Here is a 10,640-nt window from a genome sequence, read left to right on the forward strand (position 1 = left end):
GGAAGTTGAGGAGACCACTAGGATGATCAGAAGGACAGAACACCTCTTGTACAAGGAAAGGCTGAGAGAACTGGGATTATTCAGCCTGGAGATGAGATGCTCTGAGGCCGTTTCCAGTACCTGAGTGAAGTCTGCAAAACAGATGGAGAAAGACTATTTATAAGGGCCTGGAGTGACAGGACAAGGGGGAATGGCTTCACACTGATGGGGCAGGGTTAGACAGGATACTCTAAGAAATTCTTCACTGTGAGGGTGGGGAGGCCCTGGCATGGGGTGCCCAAAGCAGCAGTGGCTACCTCTGGATCCCTGGAAGAGTCCAAGGCCAGGCTGGACAGGGCTTGGAGCAGCCTGGGATAATGAAGGTGCCCCTGCCCATGACGGGTGGATCACCTACAAACCATTCTGGGATTCTGTAATTTTGTTCACAGCGTGCAAAAAGGGAGGCACAGGGTGACCCACCTCTTTCAAAATTTTGTGAGGCTTCTTTCTGCAACACTTGAGGGAGTCTCCATCCATCCATCCATCCATCCATCCATCCATCCATCCATCCATCCATCCATCCACACTGGCTGGTGTGGTCCCTGAGCTCCTGTGGGTAGCAACCAGAGGACAAAAGAGGGCAACATGGGCTTCTGAAACAGTCTAGCCACACTCAGCACCAGCTGCTGCACCCATGGCTTTGGAAGGATCTGGTACCTTGGGGGTTTAAACTGCACAGGGGTGTGACATGCCTGTGGTGGCACTGCCTTCGCTGAGCAGACGGCAGCTGTGTAGATGCTTTTGGATGTGCAACCGGATATAAAGCTTTTCCGGAAATCTCATCTTGGGACTCCTGTATTTTGTGTATGTTTTTATTTATGTAATAAAATACCCCAGAAAAGAGGGGCACTTCCCTCTCTATCCCACAAACGCAATCTATCAATCTTCATAATTTGAAACAATTCTCCCAGGGCAGAGTTGCCAAATCCACCCATTTCCCAAATGCTTAGAGGTGGAGGATTCCTCTGGTAATCCAAGCCTGAGTAATTTTTTCCTACGGGCTGAAGAGGAAGAGAGCGGTCAGAGTTTTCAGAGCTCAAAGGGAGCAGAGATCCCAGCAGCCTTGAGAAGATCATGTTATGCCATGGGGATCCATCCCCATTTTTCACAGTGCTGGTTAGGTATCTGGCAGGGAGGACAATCTCTGCAGTTTATCATTAGCCAGAAAAGGTAAGGTTGTCTTTTTCTGTGTCCCATCTAGTAAGAGAAAAGCTTGACCTCTGCTCTTACAGCCAGGAGCATCTGGAAAAAACTGGAAAAAGGGAAAAAGTGAGAATCTGGAATAAATCCAGGTGCAGAAATCCCCATCATAGCATGGTGACCCTGTGGCACCTGGAGCTACAAAAATAAGGTATTAGACCCTGCTGAGACAGGGGAGGATGATTTTTTGTTATAGCATACAGGTGGACTGTAGCTGGGCAAACAAATAAAAAAGAAACCCAGTTTGGCTCTCCTAGTTTGATAAACAAGTGCCTGGGTGAGCAATGACAGGATAAATTTGAATTCAAGTAGAGCATCCCAAGTAGTATTTTTCAATCTTGAAAGCAGATGTTATCACTCGTTAAGAAGCTGCGTAGTGCTGAAACTTCAACCAATCAGTTGTCCAGGCATGGGAATTTTGAACCCCCTATAAAGGTGGGTTCTGAACAATAAATCTTTTGTTTGTCTCACATTCATCAGACTTGATTTGTGAATCCATCTCCAGCTTACAACTGCGTGTAACATGTGGTGCCCCGTGTGAGCACACAGCCATCCCACGAGCAGACCGGGAGAGACAGAGGACAGCATGCGCAGCCTGTCCAAGCAGCAAAAGAAAGCTGAGAAAGCGAGGTGTGGAGGTAAAGCTGTCCAGCAATGGAAAGTTGCAAAAATACATGAGCAGAGCTGTTTGTGGCAGAATAACAAATACAGATTCCTTTGTATATATATTTCGTTCAAATCCAGATTTCTTTGTATATATCCCTGTATATAGAAAACAGTGCCAAAGACACGGAAGAGTGGTTTTCGCTGAAAGAAAACCCAATTAGGAAGCCTTTTTTTACTTTAACGGAGAATAAAGCATGAGCAACAGGCTTAAAAAGCGGCTGTGGACACTGCAGATGTTATAAAGCCGTGGAAGCTTGTTTCAAACTTGACGGGGCCGTTAGAAGCCGAGCGGAGAAGGGACGGCAGTAGAAAGGCCGCGGACACAGCACGCCGAAAAGCCGAACAGCTCCAAGATGGCGGTCGCCAGGTGGCGCAGAAGCTGCTCCCGCTCAAGATGGCGGAGCCCGTGCGCCGTCCGTGTAGCCTGCCAAAACATCCCAAAAAGGCGAAGCGCGGGGGGCAGCCCGCAGGAGAGAAGATGCCACATCGGGCAAGTGGGGGCAGGGGCCAAAGTCGTGCCTGCATTGCGCCCGGCACTCCCGGGCGCCCACCTGATCCCAGAAGCATCGCAGCGCCAGAAGCCGGAAGAGAAGCCGACAGCCCCACCGCCGGGCCCACCCGTGCCCGCTCGTGCCACGCGTAGAGCCGCTGGCGCACGGGGCCGCGGGCCGCCTCACACCACCGCCCCCGCAAGACGGGCGAGAAACCGAGGCCGTTATCCTTCGGAGCTCCCCCACCTCCGGCAGCGCCGGCAGCATTTGCACCACGCGCGGGTTCGCCCGCGCCGCGAGCGCCTCAACCACCACTATCGCCGCCGGGTGCATACTCGGAGTGCCCGGGACCGCCTGCGCGCCGGCTGCAAAAAACATGGCTTTGTTACACGCTCCTCGTCACCATGGACGCGCTTGGCACGCCCACTTCCAGCTTCGGCGCGCAGGCAGGAGCCGGAAGTCAAGCGGAGCGCGACGCCGGAAATGCCGCTGCAAAACTGCGCGCGCCCAAACCTAGAAGCGCCGGTAGGGAGCTACCGGTACCCAGAACCCCGGAGCCCATGTCGTGACAAAGCCAGAGCTCGAAAAACCTACAAGCAGCCAGCGCCCGAAGAGCTGGGGAGCCCTGCAGGCCGCGGGCGGCCGCGAGGAGCTGCAGAGCGGAGCGGGGCCACCGCATGCCGAAAGCTTCCCTGAAACAAACGCAAAATTTCGTTGCCCAGCAACCACAGCAGCAGCCGTGTCTGTCCCTTCTGCGCCGCCAATGGACGTAAGGATGCCAGGGCTGTGGAAGGAAGACTACAAGATAACCCCCCGTCCCCCGATCCGTTTAGCCCTAGAGGGAACCTTGACAGTATCACGAAAGAACCGGCGCCGCCCCGTGCTATGCAGCCTCAGCTGGAGCCGTGTAGCGGCGAGTGGCTGGGGTCGGGGGGGCGCTTCCTAGTAGGGTGCCCCCTCTTGGCCTGCCCTCTGCGAAAGCGGAGCGGCGGCGATAGAGGCGGAGGGAGGGGCGACCCGGAAAGCCCGGTGGCACCGGCGGGGGCGGTACCGACACAGGCAGTGCCGTGTCCCCGCTCCTGCAACAGCGAGAGTTCCCGTCTGCTGTGCATCCTAGTAAACTGATATGGTGCTGAAGAAAAGACCTGTCTGGGCGGGTAACCCCATCCTAGGGGAGGGGTCCCAAGTAGCCCCCCCCAGCCTCCTGGGGTGGTCCTTCAGCAGCTGCCGCAGGTCCCGTTCCTGCTTCCTGAGACGCGAGGGACGGCGGTGTGACGGCACAGCCGAGCAGACACAGCCGTGTTAAAGAGATGCTGCGATCGAGACGCGGCGAGCAGGGCTGTCCCGGCCGCCGCCGCCTGCCACGGCCTACTCAGCCATGGCAATGCAAGTGCTCAGCATACAGAGCAACCCCAGGAAGACTACCCACGAATTGAGACACATTAAAAAAGCTCCTTTAGTAGTTTTCAAACACCGGACACAGCAAAATTGTCCATAAAAACAAGTACTCATCTAATATTGGACTCTTATGTGCCTTCAACAGCTTTAGTCCTCATGCTATGACTGACAGTATTTTTTCTTCTCAAATGTACATTGAAGTTTCGATATAATACTGTGTAATATTTAAATAGGTAAATTTAATAGTTTTCTTCTGTATAAAACTCACAATATTTTTTCAGGCTGTCTTTTACCCTCCACAGAAAAAGAAGCACCAAGGTATTTATTTTCCTCTTCCAAAAGTCTTACAATTTCATTTATAAGATTTCAAAATAAAGTTTTGTTCTCAGTCATTTAAAATTGTGCAAAAGTTTTATTCAAGGATGAAAACTGTTGAGTATTTTTAGTGTATCTAACAATTAAATCTATAGCAAATCAGCCAGATTTACAATGCAAAGCTCTAAAGCTTAAAAGATTATCGAGACCATCAAAAAAAGCCTACTAAATATGTTTATAAAGGGAAAGCCTTATTATAAGGCATACTAAATTAAGAATGTTTTTCCTTAACTCTTTGTAATAAACTATTTCTGGAAAGAACTTATGCACTGTACTCATACAATATTCACAGTAATATTTATCTAGACTTCATCACCTTACAGTGTTGATGCTTACAAATTCAAATACAGATGATAAAACCCAGTATCTAATTGAACACACTTCATAATAACTCTAGATAATAGCAACATAACACTTAGTATATTTGTGACATTTTAGAATTCAAAGACACTCTTTGTTTTAAAGACCCCCCAAAAATATTCTAAGTTCATAAAAGCAAATATAGAAGTACTAAAAGTGTTTCATTAGCAAATTTCAGTTATGAAATTTTCTAACCAAATATTTTCCACCTGTCACTTTGTTTACAATGTCTACAAAAGTATTTTCATACCGAAAACCACTAACTACCTTTCATATTTCACTCACACCAACTCCTGTTAAAGTCAATAGCAGGTTTCTGAATATAGCTGGTCTGTCACTGCCATCACTAAAATACTAATTTACATGTTTTCTTATTTTTGAACCAAAATATAAACATGGCTTTTAACATTCAGTTTTTGTAGCTAAGTCTACAGATACAATAATCACAAAACTAAAGTAATTTGAGATTACAGAAAAGTTAAAAACTACACGAGAAGGTAATAACAGAAACTTCTAAATTAACAAAAATAGTTTGTCCTACAGCTCTGAGGTCATGTCTTTATACTTTCCTGTCTCGGTTCAGAAGACAGGTGTCTGCTAGGGAGGGCAGGAGCTTCACTTGGAATGAAAATGTAGACCTCCCCTCTCCGAATTATTATAATTTTGAAATCAAGGGGTTTTCAGGCAGAGATCTGGGGATAGGAATAACAGTTCTTTACTAGTATGTATAACGAGGCAAACAAATAACAATAACTACAGCGTTAACAACAAAACAGAACCAGGGACCCCGTGACAGCTTTCTCGGCTGAGACGGGATGGAAGAGAGGCTTTGTTTCACAAACCCCCTCGGGCAGTGCCGGTGCTCCTGCAGGGCTCTGAGGAACACTCAGCTGGAACAGCAGGGATGAGCTGAGATCCTGGGCCGGTGGCTGAGGTGGAACAGCAGGGATGAGCTGAGATCCCGGGCCGGTGGCTCAGGTGGAACAGCAGGGATGAGCTGAGATCTGGGCCAGTGGCTGAGGTGGAACAGCAGGGATGAGCTGAGATCCCGGGCCGGTGGATGAGGTGGAACAGCAGGGATGAGCTGAGATCCCGGGCCGGTGGCTCAGGTGGAACAGCAGGGATGAGCTGAGATCCCGGGCCGGTGGATGAGGTGGAACAGCAGCTCCGCGGTGGTGCCTGGCACTGACACACGTCCCGGCAGGACAGGGTGTGCGAGAACAAGGAAGAAGGAGAAGCAGCAGCTCCATCTGGGTGATGGCGAAATTCCCTTCTCTCCGCAGCAACAGCTCCCAGGAAAGTGTCCTTCTCTGAAGCTGAAGAAACCAGCCAGCTACCCCCGCCCTCCCTTTTTCCTGCCCCCTTCCCCCCTGGGCCCAGCCAAACCCTTTGGGTTTCTCAAGCACATACTAAGTAGCAGCAGTCAGGTTCCCCCCCTCCCTGCCCTCCCCAACTAATGGGTAAAAATTCTACAGGTGAGACAGAACTAAAGAAGGACACCTAACCCCCAACATCTTCCTAAAGAAAACATACTAATTGAAGATACATAATAATCCCAAAAAACATGTTTAAATTAATTAGAATTGTTGATTAGCCCATGTATACTGTAAATTACCACCTTCCTCTTTTTTTTTCTTAGCTAACTCTAACTGAATTTCAAAAGTCTTAACAAAAGAAAGAGGTTCATTATTTACCCTTCTACCATTAAGTGATGATGTTAAGTATGCTAGTGGTAGTTCAATAGCTGTGTAAGTAAATACCTTAAGTCCCTCCGTCTTCAATAATCAAATATCTTAAGGACATTACAAACACAAAGATGTGTCATTTTTAATTATATACCAAAATGTGACCTGTAAACTGAGACAAAGAAATGTTTTCTTTGATAGTTTTGAATTGGTTTGTTTGTGACAAAAAGGTAAATACTTTCAAAGGTATTGTATATATGTGTACGTAGTTACAGCTATTTGCAAGTTATATATAATATCATTGGTTATTTAGCTAAAGATAGATAACAAAATCAGCTGTTCTATGAGTTATTACTGAAAGATTTCTTTTTCAGAATATGTTAGGGAAGCCCTCACAGTCTAGGTCTTAGTTCTGGCCAAACTATGACTTTGACTGGCAGGGAAAGTGTGCTGTCAAGCCAGGTGTTTCTGCACAAAAAAATGAAAGCAAGTCTCTTTGACTAGCTGATTGGGCTTTGCAGAAGCTGGACCCCTTTCCTTTGAAGTAGACATGGAGGCCTTGTCTGGAAGAGGCCTTCCAAGTCCTCATTGTGAAAAGGAGGCTCCTCAATGATGGCAGACCCCGGGTGATAGCAAAGCATATAAGCAGTTGTAAATTTCACCTTGTTAATTTTTTTCAAAGGTCCATGTTTTGCTGGGGTTGAATTATGTTCCTAGTTATTAAAACAAAGGAAGGGGGAGTGAGGTGGGTGTATAACCCCGTCAAAAGTCTTGGCTGTTCTCATGTATTTCAACCTAGAAAGCTGACAACTTGTCAGAGGCAAAAGATTGTCAACAATGGTAGGACAATCTACCCATCACCCTACTCGAACCCCAAGATTCAAACATTTGAGACACATCTCAATGGCAGAAAGATGTGTGCTTTTAATTGAAATGGTTTTGAGTTTAATTGTTTATTGTTTGTAGTGTTAAGTTGTAGAATTGTAGCTTCTAAGTAATGAGCCTGCAGCATGCCATCTTGAAAAGTTGTATTGCTGGTATTCGGTTTAACAGCTCCTAGATGTGAATGTTACAACTCCAGTGATACATGAAATGCATCACTGGCTAGGGGAGACTAGACTTGTTGAGTGGAAAGTCTCATTCAAACTAAGTTTATTATCTGTGGCATCATGTTGTCTTTGTCATCTGGTCTGCAAGGTGCCTGCAGAAGAGGACAAAGAACACTTTGCATTTTTTAATAAAACAAAGAGAGGGAATTGTCACAGCACAGCTGGACTATAGCTGGGCAAATAAATTTGGCCATAAATAAAAAACCCATTTTGGCTCTCCTTGTTTGATAAAGAAGTCCCTGGGTAAGCAGCGATAGGATAGATTTGAACTCAGAGCATCCCAACCAATCCCTTTGAACCCTGATAGCAGATGTTATCACTGGTCAGGGAGCTGGGCAGTGCTGAGACTTCAACCAAGTCCAGGCACGGGAATTTTGAACCCCCTATAAAAGTGGGTTATATAAAAGTGGGTTATAAACTAATCTGTTGGTTTCCAAAGAATTCTAGGTTTCCTCCAAGGAAAAATACCTTAGATACCTAGCCTTACTTTTCTCTGTCCTAAGGCTTCTGGCTTTCCTTGCTAGTCAGGTGAATCCTGCTAGCTATAGAGCCCCGGATGGAGTTGAGGTCCTGGGTGTCACCTTCGTGCCCTAGGGAAGTGCCCAGGCAATGTTTGAATGGAGCAGAGAGTGTTGCCAGCAGCCAGGACAAGTTCTCCAGGGAGATTTCAGGCTTTGGGAGTGACAGCAAAAGGGTAGCTGGAGAGATTCCATCTACAGAATCCAGACTTGCCACCTCTCATGGATAAGGGCCAAGTAAGTCTCCTCTGTTGCCAGGTCAAAGCCCAGATTATCCACAGTGGTTGTGCCCTCTGTAGCAAGAAAATATCAGAACTCCCCTGCATGCTGGCAGTCAGCACAGAGAAATTTGCCAAAAAGAGGTTATTAATAATAGTAATAGTGACTCCTTTGCCTTTCACCCACTCCTTCCATCTCAGGATCTGAAGAAATGTGGCCACAATAATGCAATGAAATTCCCTCCCTCCCAGCAGAGTTGGATGCTGAAGCCAAGTAGAATTAAATTACCTTTCCATGGCCATTTATCACCCATCACCTCCTTCAGTGCTCTACCAAGCACACAAACATAGCCCCTTTTCCTGTGCCCTGCTGAGGGGTGGCACTGATGAGACACACCAAGTTCACACTGTGCCTCTCTGCCATGTAATGCAAAGCAAAAATTCAACCCAAGATTAAGGGGAGTGCAGAATTAGAGAGAAGTTAAGCTGTGCTGAATGCATGGTGTGTCCCATGCCGGTGACCCAAAGAGACTTGCAGAGACCCAGCAGCCTCCCTGTGCTCCTGTTGCTGGGCTGCTTAAGGAGAGGCCAGGTAGGAGCAGAGAGCAAGGAGGGGAATGCCAGTCCTGGTGTGTCCTGGGCTTCGTACAGCTCCTTGCTGGCTAAGGGAATAACTGGAATCTGTTTGGGATGTCAACCATGTCCCCAGGGCTATGGGGAAAGGTGGAGTTAGTCAGTGGAGAGATACCATAGAGTCATAGAATGGTAGAGGTTGGAAGGGTTCTTAAAGACCATCTCATTCCACCCCCTGCCATGGGCAGGGACACCTTCCACTGTCCCAGGCTGCTCCAAGCCCTGCCCAACCTGGCCTTGGACCCTTCCAAGGATGGGGCAGCCACAGCTTCTCTGAGCACTTTGTGCCAGGGCCTCCCCACCTTTACAGGGAGCAATTCCTTCCCAATATCCCATCTAACCCTGCCTTCTGATAGTGGGAAGCCATTCCCCCTTGTCCTGTGACTCCAGGCCCCTGTAAAAGAGTCTCTATCTTTCCTGTCAGCTCCTTTAGGTACTGTAAGGCCACAATTAGGTCACTCCAAAGCTTTGTTTCTCCAGGCTGAACAATCCCAATTCTCTCAGGAAATATGTTTGAGGAAAGGGAGTCCAAAAAACAACCTAAATTATTCTGTGATTTTGTGCTGAGGGATATGCAGCATTTTGGTGCTGCTTGCTTTTTTTTTTTTTTTTTTTTTTTAATTCCAGCTCTTTCTTCTCCTCCAAATCTTAAGTTTTCTACCCAGCAGATGCTCCAGATCCTGAACTATTCCGAAATGCCAATGTATTCACCATCCACAGCCATGTCCTTCAATACATCCTGTTCTGGAAAGTGGATTTCCATTGAAAATGTTGGGACTTCAACACTCCAACACGGACCTGCTTCCCTAGAATGAATGGGGAGATGTGTTTCATTTCAGAAAATTCCCTAGAGACCTAGAAAACCCTATTCTAGGTTGAAAATCAGACAAAATGCACCTTTTGTCATCTCCGGACTTCATTGGAAGTGCTTTGCTTATTTTTGGGGTTTATTAACAGAAAACAGTTTACAAAAGGAGCTGATGGGGTCCAAGGAATGAGATCCCTTTAGCGCTTCCAGGAATTAAAGTAGCAATAAAAAGAATCCTAGCCTTAAGTGTTGCTGTAGGAGCTGTGTCAGTGGGATGGGTTTCATGGTGTCCACACTCCCTGGAAACCTCCGTGGGGCAAATGTCCTTCTCCAGTGTGGGAGATGATCACTCAGCAGCCCAGAAGGTGGAAAGCTTGGGCTGGGCACGTACAGACACTACCATCTAGTGGTGCCGGGCTCAAACCGCCCCCATGCAGCCCGGAATTGGCACGTTCCGCAAGGTTGGAGCTACTGCCGCTGCCAAATGGCTTCTCCCAGGGTGCTGAGAGCACCCATGAAGTCCACACCCTGCCCCAGGAGGGACCTCTGGCTGCTCCCTCTTCTCTACTCCGGCCGACACAGAGACATTGCCTTGATTTCGGGGGGGGGGGGGCGGAGGGGGGCGGAAAGAGCCATCCAGACTCCCAACAGCTGCTCCTTGTGGTCATGGGCTTGGTCCTACAAATAGCAATGCCCACTGACATCAAGGGACAGTGAACTGGGATTAACTGGGGTCTTGCCTCATCTCACAGCTCCATGGGAAATGCAAGTCTCCTGCCTGAATAGCGTATGAGGAATCGTTGGGGTTTCTTCAGTGAAAGTAGCCCCAGGTAGCCTCAGGGGGCTCATCCTGTTTCATCATGTTGCAGCCAGGCTCTGTCTTTGCCTTTGCCTTTCCCTCAGCCCACCAGCAGACAAAATGCTCCTCCTGTGCCCAAACCCAACTGGGCTCGCCTCAACCCAAGCCCAGATCCCACCTGGGTGCTGGAATTACCGACTGAGCTCCTGCCTGGCACAGCTGGAGACACTGAACACTGCCCAAGGTACTTGAACACAGTGTGGGATGGGAGTCTGCGGTGTGTCTGGGGTGTCGGAGACCCAAGCAAACAGCATGTGTTGTGCTGGGGTTCATTCCAGTCG

At 48.0% G+C, this 10,640-nt stretch overlaps 1 long non-coding RNA gene across 1 annotated transcript; it reads right to left on the minus strand.

The window, feature by feature from the left end:
- Positions 1–837: 837 nt before the first annotated feature.
- LOC147649112 (uncharacterized) lies at positions 838–2,833 on the minus strand. Its single transcript, XR_015279544.1, has 2 exons — positions 2,643–2,833; positions 838–1,291 (listed from the first exon to the last, which is right to left on the minus strand). It is a non-coding gene; the product is annotated as an uncharacterized LOC147649112 (long non-coding RNA).
- Positions 2,834–10,640: the final 7,807 nt, after the last annotated feature.

The sequence above is a fragment of the Cyanistes caeruleus genome, chromosome 27, assembly GCF_971803275.1.
Source record: "Cyanistes caeruleus chromosome 27, bCyaCae1.hap1.1, whole genome shotgun sequence".
In the NCBI taxonomy this organism is placed as follows: domain Eukaryota; kingdom Metazoa; phylum Chordata; class Aves; order Passeriformes; family Paridae; genus Cyanistes; species Cyanistes caeruleus.